Genomic DNA, 16,531 nt, shown 5'->3' with positions numbered 1-16,531 from the left:
GCCAAGGTTAAAGTTTTCAAAAGTAGGTAAAACTCCAATGTCAAGGTCAAAGGGTCAAAATTGTTGGTATCAAAAGGAAGGCCTTGTCACAAGGATTACATATGTGAAGTATGAAAGCCCTAGCACCAACTGTTCAAAAGTTATGGCCAAGGTTAAAGTCTGAAAAAAAAATGCAAAAGTGGGTCATACTTCAAGGTCAAGGTCAAAAGGTCAAATTTTATGGTACCCAAAGAAAGGTCTTGTCACAAGGAATACACATGTGAAATATGAAAGCCATAGCTCCAACCAATCAAAAGTTATGAGCAAGATTAAAGTTTTTGCGGACAAACAGACAGACAGGCAGATAGACAGACAGACGGACGGACAGGGCAAAAACTATATGCCCCCGAATGTTCGATTACTGGGGAATAAAAAGTTGCAATATATATGTAAGACTCCAAAGTCCGACGGTTGCGCCAAAGTCCGATGGCTTGTTTTCTTTGAGACGCACTGCGCCAAAATGCGATGTTGTGATAGGCAAAAGTTCGATGGTGCGGAGAAACAAACAAAGTTTATGACGTCACAAAATTCCGACGTCAATTCCTTGACGCCGTTGTTCTGAATTCAAAAGCTATCAATTCAGATACGTCCTCGCATACAATTTTACTGATTTTGCTTATTGCTTGCACCCACCAGAGTTAGTCCTCACACACCACTCGACTGATCAGGGTTAGTCCTTGCACACTACAGGACTGATTATGGTATAGATTTGCACCAACCCGAGAGACTTAGGATTAGTCCTCGCACTCTATTCGACTGATTAGGGTTAGTCTCGACCCCACCCGATATCTAGGTTATAGTTCTTACTCATTTTTTTGACCGATTAGAGTTAGTCCTCGGGTATAATATTTATTTTTCTATTCATCTAAGACCTTGGCATAGCGCAGCATCGCATTTTGGCGCAGTAGCACTATAACGTCACTAACGTTATTTGCTTTTCCGCACCATTTTTGGCGTGTCAAGCCATCAGGGTTTGGCGCAGACCATTTGACTTTGGCGTGACCATCGAACTTTGGAGTCCCATCGCACTTTCGAGTCCTACATATATATCTGGGGACGGAAATATTTTTAGTGTTAAGTCGCGGAAAACTGATCACATTAGAAGAACGATGGAAAACTACAACCTAAACATTTTGACAAGTAAAAAGTTCAAACAATATACAGATATTAAATAACATCATATAACTACTGAGAAACACAGCCTCCTCCAATATTCCTACATCTGATTTACGGTTATATCTGATTTACGGTAATATCTGATTTACAGTTATATCTGATTTACGGTTATATTTGATTTACAGTTATATGTGATTTACAGTTATATCTGATTTACAGTTATATCTGATTTAAGGTAATATCTGATTTACAGTTATATCTGATTTACAGTTATATCTGATTTACAGTTATATCTGAATAATTTAATTTTGTTTGTATTCTAGCCTCTGATTGGTTAATATCCAAAAAGGAACACAAATTATTTCTGTATAACCTGGTTTGGTATGGGGACACCCCCCCCCCCCCCGACAACCAGCTGAATCATCTGTATGCATACAATCCTCTCATTTCCAGTCCTCGGGATTCATGGAAAATTCCAGATTAAATAAATATACCTTTAACTTCAAACAATAATTCGATCTTACCACATGTAAACAAGCTGCTAGGCCTATGTATCAGTTTTTACCTCCCCTCGCTTCCCATCACTTCCGTTACTTCCGTTACTACGGTTGTATTATTGAGCGGCAAATGTGAAGTAATAAAAAGCAACGAAATTTTACACCCATATTTATTTAATGATTTTAAAATTAAATTATAAGGAATGACTCTAATTCTTGGCCAAATTATTCGAGTATAACCTGGTTTGGGTCAGTTTACGCTTTATAATTCGCGGATTATAAAGCGTAAACTGACCCAAACCAGGTTATACTCGAATAATTTGGCCAAGAATTAGAGTCATTCCTAAAATATCTGATTTACAGTTATATCTGATTTACGGTTATATCTGATTTACGGTTATATCTGATTTACCGTTATATCTGATTTACGGTTATATCTTATTTACATTTATATCTTATTTACAGTTATATCTGATTTACGGTTATATCTGATTTACGGTTATATCTGATTTACGGTTATATTTGATTTACAGTTATATCTGATTTACGGTTATATTTGATTTACGGTTATATCTGATTTACGGTTATATCTGATTTACAGTTATATCTGATTTACAGTTATATCTGATTTACGGTTATATCTGATTTACGGTTATATCTGATTTACAGTTATATCTGATTTACGGTTATATCTGATTTACAGTTGTATCTGATTTACGGTTATATCTGATTTACCTTTATATCTGATTTACAGTTATATCTGATTTACATTTATATCTTATTTACAGTTATATCTGATTTACAGTTATATCTGATTTATGGTTATATCTGATTTACATTTATATCTGATTTACATTTATATCTGATTTACAGTTATATCTGATTTACAGTTATATCTGATTTACGGTAATATCTGATTTACAGTTATATCTGATTTACGGTTATATCTGATTTACAGTTATATCTGATTTACAGTTATATCTGATTTACGGTTATATCTGATTTACGGTTATATCTGATTTACCGTTATATCTGATTTACAGTTATATCTGATTTACAGTTATATCTGATTTACGGTTATATCTGATTTACGGTTATATCTGATTTACAGTTATATCTGATTTACGGTTATATCTGATTTACAGTTATATTTGATTTACAGTTATATCTGATTTACGGTTATATCTGATTTACAGTTATATTTGATTTACAGTTATATCTGATTTACAGTTAAATCTGATTAACAGTTATATCTGATTTACGGTTATATCTGATTTACGGTTATATCTGATTTACAGCTATATCTGATTTACGGTTATATCTGATTTATGATTATATCTGATTTATGTTTTAAAAGAACAGATTGGAACCACATTCTTAATCAAAATTTGATAAAGCCGAAACTTTTTGCAAACTATTATACATTTCAGTAAAACACACATAGCGAACACGCTTATAATAGATTGACGCTTACAGCGAAGGGGTGTTCATTCCCCATGGCTTTAAATATATGTGAACTTAATGGATATAAGGAGTTATGTTTATAACGAGGCAAAATCGTCCTTAGCTCAAACTATAAGCGTGATTTACTCTTTATACAGAATATAGAATATTTACTTGTTGATTATGAAATTTATTTCACGAGTGGAACAGTATTTTTTTAAAGCACGATGTACAGGGGCAAGTCGCTGTAGCCTAGTGGTAAGACGTTCATTTTGTAACAGGAAAGACAGGGTTTGATTATCGTTCGCTGGGAAGCGTCAAACCAGGGCAGAAACATAGCTAATGACTGTTCAAGCTCCCGGTATTAGTGAAAGTCACGGATCTTTCGGATGAGACCTTAAAAACCGAGATCCCGTTTCACAATAGGCGTTGCCCTTAAAAAGAATCCTCACTGCTCAGTTGCCCTCAGTGCCGAGTATGGGTCTTAATTTGATTCCCTTCAGGGGTATACGGTGGCGTCTTGACATGGATTAAAAATTCTCTAATGGGATGTTTAACAACATACAATCAATTAATCGGTCCATAACGATGAATTTTCTTTGAAACAATCTTCCTGTAAAAAATGAAAATATTGGGTTTTGCCGCACTTTTGATATTTTCACAGTCAGAAAATCAGTTTCTATATCATTCTCTATGTCAAAATAATTACTTTTATTTCATTGATAAGTAACAACATTGCATTGTTCGAAACATTTACCATAACTGAAAAAATGAAAAAAGAGACAAAAATGATGATACGTGTAGTGTAAATAATCTTGCACAAATTTTCTACACATGGCTTCTGTTGAGACAAGGATAAGGTTGATTGATTGGTTGTTTGTTGTTTAACGTCCCTCTCGAGAATTTTTCACTCATATAAAGCCGTCACCACTTGCCGATGGAGGGCTACAAATTTTGACCTATACTCGGCACTTAGGGTCATCGAGCAGTGAGGGATCTTTTTCGTGTCAGCACTTACTGCAACACGGACCTCGGTTTATACGGTCTCATCCGAAGGACCGGTCTCCACGTCCCCCAGTGGGATTCGAACCCGCGACGTAAGGATCAACTCCTTACTCTAGAGCAGACGCTCTAACCAAGGGAATTAATTATAAGAAATTATGAATTTTAACATAAAACGTGCATGTACATGAAACAGATTGACTTATAAGAAAGTTTCACCGTAAAATCTTTTTTTTTTCTGAAATGCCCTTGTGAAATGTCTCTACTTAAGCAGACATAATCCGGTCTTCATAGCTTTACAGATATTGTCTACCGAAAAAAGAATGGAAGCAACATTCTCATTCCATTGGAAATACTTTGTACTCGGAGGAAACATAAAAGGGATTTTTTTATTTTTGTTCTGATTAAACTTTTAAGTCATGTTTCTAACATGTAAAAGGTACTACGCAGGCAGCTTTTTTTCTTTTGAGAAGTTTAATTAAATTCATTGATATTTCTTTCTCTTTCTACGTTTGTTCCTTATGATATAATCTTCAATTGTAACATGTCACAAAATTGATGAAGACTTTTGATTGAACGTGTTTTCAAACGAATAGCAACCTTTGTAGATGATATGACGACAGTTTTAATAATTCTGTTAGTGGGAAATGTCAGGCAACACGAGAATGAAACATTGCTTTTCAGTCTACGTTCTTGGTACAATCGCTAATTTCTCGTCGTAGCTTTACATTTGAGATCAACGATTGTTATTACATCTTCTAGTGAAAGAACCATTTAAATGATAATTGAGAATTCTTTGTGACAACACCTTTTCTTTGTTAAACACCATCAGTCCTCTCCGTTTCTTTGCCTTTGGTTAAACAGATATTGTGCAGTGTTTGTAGCTTTGCAGACCTTGTCTACCGAAAAAGTATGGAATCAACTCTACAGTCAACTGGAAATACTAGTGTACACCAAGAAAACCCGAAAAAATGTTTAATTCATTATCAAATTGACAAGAAATTAAAAGAAACTTTTTCTCTTTTCTTTCCTTTGAGAAAATTTAAATTCATTGATATTTGTTGTTTTGTAACTTAAGTGTGGTGTGATAAATAACCATCAATTATTGCATGTCACAAAGTTGATGAAAAATCTTAATTGAACGTGTTTTCAAACAAATAGCAACCTTTGTTGATGGTATGACGACAGTTTTAATAATTCGGTTCTTTGACAAAAGTCAGACAAAAATATGAATTATATATAAATCCAATATGTATAAATACAGCATTTTGTGATGTAAATGTTGTTCTATTTAAGCTTCTTTATTGACATATACAGTCAATACACTCTCAAATGTTACTATTAGTTATAATGAAAACAAGGTCTGCATTAAGGAGTCTCGTGGGTGTAAGTTCCAAACATACGATTTTTGAAAAATTTTGTATGTTGAATTGTCAGTTCATAAGTAAACTCTGTGCCAAGAAAGAAAAATATTCCCCGACTAGTTTGTCAGGTAACAGCGCTCAAAATATGGTCATTTTTATTGGTCCTACGTGTAATTTTACATAGGATTATATAGGGAAAACGGACAATACCTTCTTCATTTTACTATTAAAAAAGACACAAACATAGGATTTATTTGAAATTTATACCAAATCATCCTCAAATATTCACCTTCTGAAAAATAAAAAAAAAAAATGGGTGTTATGGACTAAATTTTCTTATCATTGACAAAAGTTCAAAAACTTTTACTGGTTTATCTGTTATATTGATTTATCAGGAAATGCAAGTTTTGAATGAATTCATTATAAATGCAGATGTGTACCCATCAATTTCTTACATTTAATTGTCTTTTAGTTTGAATCACCTATGTCATCACAATAGATCATTTAATGTTCAAGGTCATAATCATAAGGTCAAGGTTATGAAATAAAATTAACTAGAACTGTCCAAAGTGGACTTATACCCCCCGCTAGGTTTTTCAGAAAAGGTGCCAAGTCACTAATACTTGTATTGGTGTTCAGAATTTGTTTAAACATTTACTGGTAATTGATCATTATAAATTTTTAATAAATGAAACTAAGGCGTAGCCTAATTGATCATCAATACTGATTATATGGACCGAACATGAATTATGAACTTTTCCTTTCGGTGACCTTGAACTTGCACAAATGACCTTGAATCAAAGTCCTGACACACCCTTAGGTCATAAGCAATCTTTGTGTAAGATGGTAACTCACCAAGTTTATCCATAAGAAAGATATGGACCCGACAAGAATTATGAACTTTTTCTTTCAGTGACCTTGAACTTGCACAAATGACCTGGATTCAAGTTTTTGCATAAGAAAGATATGGACCAGACATGAATTATGAACTTTTTCTTTCTGTGACCTTGAACTTTCCCAAATGACCTGGATTCAAGTTTTTGCATAAGAAAGATATGGATCGGACACGAATTATGAACTTTTTCTTTCAGTGACCTTGAACTTGCCCAAATGGCCTTGGGTTAAGGACATGACACACCCTTAGGTCATGACCTTGGGTTAAGGACATGACACACCCTTAGGTCATGAGCAATCTTTGTGTGAAGTAGAAGATTCTAATGCTCCTCTGTAAGAAAGATATGGACCAGACATGTTTGCACAGACAGCTAGACAAACGGACAAGGTGATTCCTATATAACCCCTAAACTTTGTTTGTGGGGGGTATATTATAATAATAATTAATATAATATACATCTATAGTACATGACTGGATGGTATTCTTGCATATGTTTTATATACATTGCAAGAGAGAATGCATGATCATACATCTCAAGAAATGCGCATGCTTGCAAACATTTTTTAAATAAACTTTCCGAATTTTAAGACCACAGGTCAAGGCCAATTGTAGGAAAGTTGGAATAAAAACTTTAATAAAACAGTGGCTTTACATCTTGAATGTCTAGAATATACATGTATAATTTTTATGTTATGAGACTGTGTAGAAAATACAGCAACACTGATCATACTGATGTAGGAATAGAATCAAATTAAAATGCATGTATGCATCTTTTGAATATCATGTATAATGACAAATTATAACAGGTATAAAAAAAAATTAGAAATAATAGAACGATGGTAAACAAGCATTTTGTGAGTATTGCCATAGCAATACTAGTCCCCTATTGGCAAGTGAAATCTGGTTCCCATGAAAAATTGAAAATGTCCTAATTCAGTCAAAAATCAATGATGCGGAATGAAATTCAAACTTGATCTTTCAATTATTTTACAGTCTAATAAAAAAAATTAGCTCAATATGTTCAAGCTTTTAAAAAGATTGTGGAAAACCATTTAAAATTTAAATGGTCATAATTCCGTCAAAAATCAATGAAGCAAAACCAAATGCAAACTTGATCTATAACTCATCAGGATACATTCACATACCAAAAATGAGTTCAACATCTCCAAGTGTTTAGAAAAAAGTACGGAAAACCAAGTGGGACAGACTGACAGACAGAGAGACAGCTAGATAACTAAACAGACAGACAGATAGGGCAGACAGACGAAGAGGAAATCTATATTCCCCTCTGGTTTCACTCGCAGGGGACTAATAATCAGATTGCTTTAAAGCAAAATTTATTCCCCTTAACAAACTGCATACTTTACAAATAATTCCTAATTTGCATGTAAATAAGTATTTCAATCAACTTAATTTCATAAGAATATTTTTAAGACTAGTCAACATATAAACTATTAATTATATTCAACTACTACATGTGTATTACAGACTGAGTGATGTCAATTAAGATATATATCAGATTTAGAGCTAGATATAGGCTGCTTGAATTGAATCATTATCAATAACATACATATAAAGGATGAAAACAAAGGAAGCATAAAACTTATGAATATGCAACATCTATGATTTTTCAGTTTTATGAGGACTACAGTGTATATATATTCATGGTGGAGAATAGATTATTGAAATGTGTTTCTCACATTCCAGCATGCACCATACTTTTGAAATATAATCTCCAAATATTTCAATTTATTATTGAAATGCATACTGCATGTACATATACAGTGTAAACAATAACGCACATTTATAATTTACACATCATAAGTACCAGTATGCTTATCTTGCTTAGTGCCAGGTTTGTGTCATCAGAAATCAGGGATAAAAAGTTACTTTCCTCATTTTCATTACATATTTTCATAATTTATTTAATAGATAGAATTATTTAATGACAAATAATACTCAAAAATTTCATGTATTCTAATTGAGAAAAATTTATTAGAGCAAGTAAAAGAAAAGGAATAAAGGTTTTCAACCTAAAGGTTCTTATAATCAATTGACTTTATAATTTTGAAAGAAGAAGTAGGCTATAGTTATCAAATCCAAATCTGCAAGCAGAAATAGATATATGTACATGTAATTCTTTTTCTAGGCAAGCATTCATGTACAAAATTCAGTGACTCAGTGGTATGCCCCTTTCTAAAATTTTTCGTTAATGATAATTAACTAAAATTTCATTTCATATGATGCATTCTAGTCCTATAATGACAAAAAAAAATATATCCTTACAAATTATATTCAATAACCTGTAGCAACCTTGACATTATTATCAAATACTCCCGGACCTTTGACATTGTCTGTTGGGTAAAGCATTTTTCCTTAATCACTGTTCATACACTTTGTTCATGGAACCACAATCTGGGCACTGGACATACAGAATCCTTTTCATTGTAATTTTTTCTGATCTACTCCTTATTGAATGCATTTTACAGATGATAAAAATAATAATATCAGGGGAGTAGCTCCAATTGTGGCAACTGCCTTATTAGATTTTTCAGCAACATCCCTTAATACATTGCAGAAAATATTTGTTTTGAAACTAATGGGTTTTATCCCATGTTTACCCCTTTATCCCGTGGATATCACTCATTGAATATTTTTTTTGATATTTGATAAAAGGAATGTCCCATGATTTGTGGTTGGATATGATTTTTATCCAACTTGTATGTTTTTATCCCCTCGCCAAGGCTCAGGGATAAAAAAAAATACACAACTTGTTGGATAAAAATCATATTCAACCATATACATGTATCATGGGAGATTCTATATATATATTTAACATTTAAACAAATCTATAAAATGTTGTATTTTCATATAAAATTAATAAAATATGTATTGTAGGTATGTTATGTTGCATTTCCATAGCAAAGTCTAAATAGTGCATATATTTCTTTGTAACAAGAATAAAAAAGTAAAATGTAGGTAATATCCCGATGAAACTCATCATTTTATTTCTTATGCCTGGTATATGACATGGAGTTGGTGTGTGATCAAATCTACTATAACATCCTTTGGGCATTATTGAATTTGATCACCTGACCGACTTCATGTCATATCCCAATGACACTCTAAAAATATTTTATTTCTTAAATGTGTTAGAAGTTTGAACATGTTGAAAAAACATTTTTTTATTTAATATATTAAACCGTTTTTTTGGGAAAAAAAATTGCAGCATCTAATGATTATATGCAAACTGAGGTTTAAATATTGAAACTGCTAAACCTTACGAAATTTCTGTCCAAGACAAGTATGATTTTCACATTCTAGGCCTAAAACCCCTATAAAAGAACAATGCATTTTTCTTCGGGTGGCTTCGCCCCCTGAACCCCCCTCCCTGGACCTACTGGGGGCCTAAGGTGCTCCCCACACCCCGGCTGCAATAGTTTTGCCTCACTAGAATTTTAAGTCAAGCTAAGCCCCTGGCCCTGAATATACCTACAGTAATCGTTAACACATAAGATCGTTGTGCTTACCTTGTCATTCATTTTGTAAACACTGAAAATGCAACACATTACAGAAGTTGTTGAACGTGAATGAATCGCTAAAATGTACATAGAAATGATACCCATATTATTATTATTTTGTTCATCATCTCTGACATTTCATTAAAGCGAAACACCCTGAACTAATGTTGTAGCTAATCCATCTAAAATTAGAAAATAAGAAATAAGTTTTAAAAATAACACCAAAAGGTCTTGACCTACAATACATGGTTAAAAATAAAACACATTTCATTGGCTCCCTTCCTGTGAATATATAACTTGCTATGAATACTAATAGCAGGAGCAGGACTAAAGCACCAAAGGGCAATAACTGTAACTTACTCCAAATCAAAAAAAAAAAAGAAATATAATGAAAGATAACTCTTACTGTCTGTATTTATAGTCTTTTTCAAAATGTTGAGTAACAGTAATCCAGTTTGGTGGTGTCTAAAATAAAATAAATAAGAGATGATTAATTATATCACCTTTTACATTCAAAAAGGGAAAAATTTTTCCTGAAATGAAGAAATATGGTAAATGAAAGGTGTTAAATGAGATGTAAATGCTATAAAAAATTACCTTTTATAAATAGGTTTCCTTCTTGTATGTCAATATTAATCTCCCTCTCTGTTAACTCAAACTCACTGCCATTCTTCCTTTCTTTATCATCCCAGTACACAACCTAAAATATAATTTGAACAATTATAATCCCATTCTTATCAGCTCTTTTGTTTATTAAACAAGTACACAATCTAAAATATCATTTATAAAACTATATTCCTGTTCTTATTAGCCATAAATAAGTGATGAAATATTTGAAATTAACTTGTATGGCTGATACAATTATAAATTTTATAACTGAAATACATGTATATATAAACATAAATTTCAATTGAACATTTAGGCAATACACCTTACACCAAAAACATTAATATAAACAATTAACATTTAAAAACATGCACAAGACATAAATATACTACCATTAATAATTAGTGATGAATGCATCATGATGGAGAACCAAAAAGATGACTGATGTCTACTCAAATTGATGAATAAAATGATGAAATTATATATTTACTGAGGATGATTTTTTTCTTAACAAAAAGTGTGTTACATGAAATAACACACTGGTCTGGATATGTGTTAAATTATTATTATACCTCATTATTAAATGTATAACATGATTGTTTTACCCAAAAAAGTGATAGGCTAATATACCTTGTATCTCACGCAACATCCACCAAAAACTCAAAATTTGCAAGGTACGTACAACATGCCACCATTTTGCATTTTTCTGTTTAATACATCGCTTTGACTTTCTGTACATATTTTAAAGAAAATGAAATCTTGTCACCTTTAACAACTTCCAATAACTTCCGTTATATCCATTTTCACACTCCAAATAAATTATTCTAGATACAAGCTGTTCTCTCCTTTAAAATTTTTAAGTTACTTCTTAAGTATGTTATTAATTATAATACCAAAAGTATACTTTAATAAATTATGTCATATGCCACTATTGTCAGGTACCGCTAATAGATTTTTTCTTAAAATCTGGATTTTCTTTGAAATAAAACTTTTCATTCTTAAGTCACCTAAATCACTCTATATTTCTATCTGTTTTCGTCCGTTGTCTTGCATCTCGTCTGTGAACATTTGAATATCTTCAACTTCTTCTCTAGAACAACAGAACCAATATCGACCAATTTTGGAATATAGCATGTATGGGTAAAGGGGAACAAAATTGTGAATTTCATGGTCCCTGTCCCCCAGGAGCCTGGGACCAAAACCATCAAAATTAATGCAATTTTAAAAAAAAATCTTCTTCTTTACGTTTGGACAATAAGCAGTCAAACTTTCGGCACGATTGTATTAATTACTGAGCCCTTTATCAAAATTCATGGCCCCAGGGTCAGGGATTTTGTAGTAAGGGTGGAGCTGTAGGTACTCATCATATACTGAAAATGCATTATTTCTTTGAAAATCTTCTTCTCTGCCCTGGGTTGTATTTTACTCTTTCTTCTATGGATCCTTTACATTGTTGTATTGTTCTCAGGTGACCATTAAGGCCCTTGGGCCTCTTGTAAATTTATTTAGAGGATGTTTTACAAAATTTGTTATGATATTAAGTGCCATGCACAATTAATGCATTCTGTGAAACAGTGTAAAAATCTCATATTCAATTACTTTGTAAACTCCATTTTCAAAACTCCTTATCTGGCCCTCCCAATCTTGGTTTTCGCCACTCTCTATAGTCCAGGTATGCACAATTTCTTTACCTACTAAGTCATCGGGATGGAATCTGGTTTCTTGCGCATTTCTTCTCAATTCTATTAATTTTAAAAGATTATCCAGTAATTTGTTATGATCAAAGACCTTTCCTTTTGAAGAAAACTGCAGCAACTCCTTCTGGTTTTTTTCAATTTTAAAAACTTTTTTGTAAATGTTGATTTGTTTCTTTAATGTCTCTACTTTCTCCTTTTTTGTCTTCAGCTTCTCTATTTCTTCTCTAATCTTCCCTTCACTCTCCCAAAGCCCAACTTTTCTCATGTCCTCTATTGCTCTATCTAACTCAGTTGATTTTTTTTTCCTTCTTCCTTCTAGCTTCTTTTTCTTTTTCTTCTAAAATCTTTGTTTGTTTTCTAAAAAGTTCTTCATTTTTCTCTCTGTCTTTTAGCATAAAAGTTCTATTTTCTGAACGAGCCTGATCTATTATCTCTTGTTGTTCACTTATATCCTTCTTCTTTAACCACTCTTCTGTTCTGTTATTACAATATAAAATGCTACTTTCGATGGAATTTAATGATGATGTGGAGGATGCTTTTAATTTAAAATCTAATTGTCCCATGAGTCTTTCCAGGCAAATGTTATTTGTATCACATGAATTACACTCTTTTAATTCATTCCCACTGATGTTAAAATATTTCCCTCCACTTAAAAATTCACTAAATAGTTTACTGGCTTTCCTTTTTAAAACATTACAAAGACGCTTTATAAAAACACATGTAAGATTGTCATTCAGTGAAGTTTTCAATAAAAATTCAAAAAACTCGTCATAAAAATATGGACCATAAAAAAGTGAAACTTCATTGTTCAAAGCTAAAATTGGATTTTCAATAAACAAATCTAAAACATATAAAAGTCTCTGAAATACAGAACCCATATCTAAAATGTTTCCAACTTCTGTTGCTTTTAAAAAATAAGGTCCTGTGATAATTTTGCATAAAATGCCAAGTGATCTTAAAAGAGTTAAAAATGTTTTGTTCTGCAAACATAATAAAATAAAATTCTGATTAAAAGTGTAAGAAGCTTTCAAAGAATAAAAATACTGTAATACAAGTTTGTGCATAAAAAAAGTACCTGCAGCATTATAAAACATAACATTAAAACGATTGCCTCTAAACTTTACAAAGGGAATGTCTGAAACACTATGATTTTTCATATAAACTTGTATATCATTGGGATCACCAGTCCCATCTTTAAAAAATAATTTCGATACAGATTTTAAAAGACACAAAGTAAAAGGCTCTTTCAATGAATGGGTATACCCAGGAAATCTTAAAGACAACTCTTGTTCAATATTAAAAATTTCTTCTATACATACATCTGAAAACTGCAGGAGGGGGTGAATAGAACATTTAAAAGAATGTACATTATGATCTATATCTTTACTTAAAATATCATTTACTTTTTGTTCAGTAGCACTTCTGTCGGTCATAAAACAAGAGACGTTGTTTAAAATAGTATCACTGTCACCCTCTTTCTGTGATATATCTATTAAAATATCTTTTGTAATATCTACATATGTCTCCACCTTTCCATCACAGACCTCTCTTAAACCTGCAGACAGAACTTTGTCACCAGTATTAAACTGAACTCCATAATAATGCTTCCCTTTCTTCGTAGTTGCGTCTCTATGCATTGTGATATTTGCACTGTTCTTAAGTTCTTCATTTAAATGATTTCTCGAAACTACGCCCATTTCACTGGTTAAAATACCTGCCGTACTCTTTGATGGTAGATTTTCTACATTGATATTAAAAACATCTAAAACAGATTTAATAATTGGGGCAATATGTACTAAAGCTATATTCCTACTTCTAAAATTATAATATAAGTTTCTTAATTTAAAATTGTACGGTTTCCCTTTACCATTCTCTCTAAAATCAATATTTTTTTTTATATGTACAACATCATCATCATCACAATTACTTTCTTTTTCTGACATTAAAAAATCTATTTCTTTCTTCAAGTCTGCAATAACTGTTTTCATAGTATTGCACTGTACAATTTTATCTTTTTTTTCAACATTTTCTTTTGTCTTCATTTTTTTAATAACATTTTCTAATTTTTTTTATTTTTTCTTGGTTTTTTTTAATTTTCTGTTTGTATTTCTAACATTAAAAGCTCTTATTTTGTCTTTAAGAGCCGTATTCTCTCTTCGTAGGTGTTCAATCACAATATTCTGCTCCGATATAATTTTGAGTTTCTCCTTCAAAAGTTCATCTTCCTACATTTCTCTCAGTTCCTTTGATGAATCCTCTTTTCTAATTTCCTTACTCTCCTCTTCCTCTCCACTTCCATTACTTATCAATGAGTTTTTGGTTTGGGGTAATTGAAAGATATTGTTTAAGTATGAATTTATTTTGTCTTTGTTGCTGTATTTCTTGAGTTTATCTATTTCCTTCTTTATTCGATTTACTTTGCACAAGAGACTTACTCTGTTAACTTTTGTATATTCAATTTTCAATTCGTCACACACTTCATGGTGTAAGTATTTCATAAAATTTGCACGGTTTTTATGTTTTAAATATATTTCGTAAACACCTAAGTAAGTGAGAACCATGATTATGTGCAAAAAAGTGAGTGTTAACTGAATTTTTACCATGAATGCTGTGCAAAATGAAATGAAAAAAAAAAATGAAGACAAGCACAAAACAAAGACAATAAACTAAATATACAAGATGAGGACAATAAACTAAACATAAAAGACAAAGACAGTGAACCAAAGAAAATAAAAACAAAAAATGAAATAAAAATATCACACATACATAAAAGCAAATTATGCTTAAAAAAATTGAGATATATTTACCTTTTATGGAAAAATTCAGTCACTGTGTCACTCGTAATTTCTCAAGTCCTAGAATACGACAAAAAAAAATATAATATAAGTTTTTAATGAGAAAATCATTTTATCACTTGTAATACTGCTTTATACAGTGGACATTGCTCATACGATATCATTTTCATATCCACAGTTGTGACATCACAATGGTTTTTGCATGAATTTGATCAAGTCAAATATTAAGGATTTACATATATATAATACAGTATAACGCATAAAAAAGCTATGTGTGAAACATGTGATAAAAACAAACTCCCATGTTTTTTGGTTACATGTGATTTTTTTATCAAACTCATTGTGTGTTTTATCCCCGAGCCTTAAAAAAATCATACCCAACCACAAATCATGAAATATCCTATATGTCCAATTTGCCTTTTTACGTCTTTATATTAATATATGTTTTCCGAAGTCTATAAAGAAATGGACTATATAAAGGGCAGGTAATTTGATTCCCAGAAAATGCCTGTGTTGACCAATCTACCAACTTTCAAAATAATCGTGCAAAAATGTGCAATGTTACAGAAGACATTTTACATTTCAATAAAAATCAATAGCCTTTAAAAAATCATTATAAATGTCTAAATTCATGCTACTTCCTATAAATGCCAAGGAATCATAGAAAATACAAAAGCTACGACCTTTCTTGTGCACATATTTTTGTTGTTCTCAATTGATTTAAAAACAATTAACAGGTTTTAAGAGCTTTCTTGCAAACCAAAAACTATACCCCAACATAAAAACACCTTACGCACCACTGTCATCAACATCAAAGTCCGTCAAGTAATACTTACCTCGATTTATTTCTAGGATCCAAGACCCATCGACAAACGCATGCAGATATGGCTACCAGGTGCCTTCCGGTTGTTACTATTTTAAGATTAAAATGGCGTTAACTGGAATAGCTAAATGTTGAGATCCCAGGATTCTGATTGAACACGGTGAAAATGAAGGTGTTTACCGAAAAACCGGAAGTGCATACATTTATATTTCTGATTATATTTTAATGAATCTAATTCACTTGCTTTTTTATCATTTTAATAAGAATGACCATTTAAGACTGCTTAAGAATTATTTTCAACTTAGCTTTTGTTTTACGACTTATGCGCGTCATCATGCGCAGAAGGCGCGAATTTTTAAACCCGCGACCTGCCTTAAGTCTTCTATTCTCCAATAATGAACAATATACGGTAAAACACGTTTAGTACGAACACGGATATTGCGAATTCACGGATATAGCGAAGTTTTCTTAAATTCCCAGCTAGATAAATTTAACGAATTCCTTATACATATATAACGAATTACGGATATTGCGAAGTAATATCACAGGTCCCAGTGACTTCGTTATTAGCGAGTTTTACTGTATATATTTTCAGGACAGCTAGTGTCAAACAGTACAACTTATGTTGGCGTCAATCATGTAGGGGTCTATCTTAAGTATGATGTTACACTGAATATATTCTTTAATTAATAACATGTAAATAGGTTTAAAATGTAAGTTTATCTACCTTTTA

The 16,531-nt window shown here is 31.8% G+C and overlaps 1 pseudogene; it reads right to left on the bottom strand.

The window, feature by feature from the left end:
• Nucleotides 1-10,304: 10,304 nt before the first annotated feature.
• Nucleotides 10,305-13,300, bottom strand: LOC133193835 (myb-like protein X; annotated as a pseudogene).
• Nucleotides 13,301-16,531: the final 3,231 nt, after the last annotated feature.

The sequence above is a fragment of the Saccostrea echinata genome, unplaced genomic scaffold (genome assembly GCF_033153115.1).
Source record: "Saccostrea echinata isolate AGI-Se365-2 ecotype Australia unplaced genomic scaffold, CSIRO_AGI_Sech_v1 ptg000028l, whole genome shotgun sequence".
NCBI lineage: Eukaryota > Metazoa > Mollusca > Bivalvia > Ostreida > Ostreidae > Saccostrea > Saccostrea echinata.
This window is presented reverse-complemented; position numbering and strand designations above follow the sequence as displayed.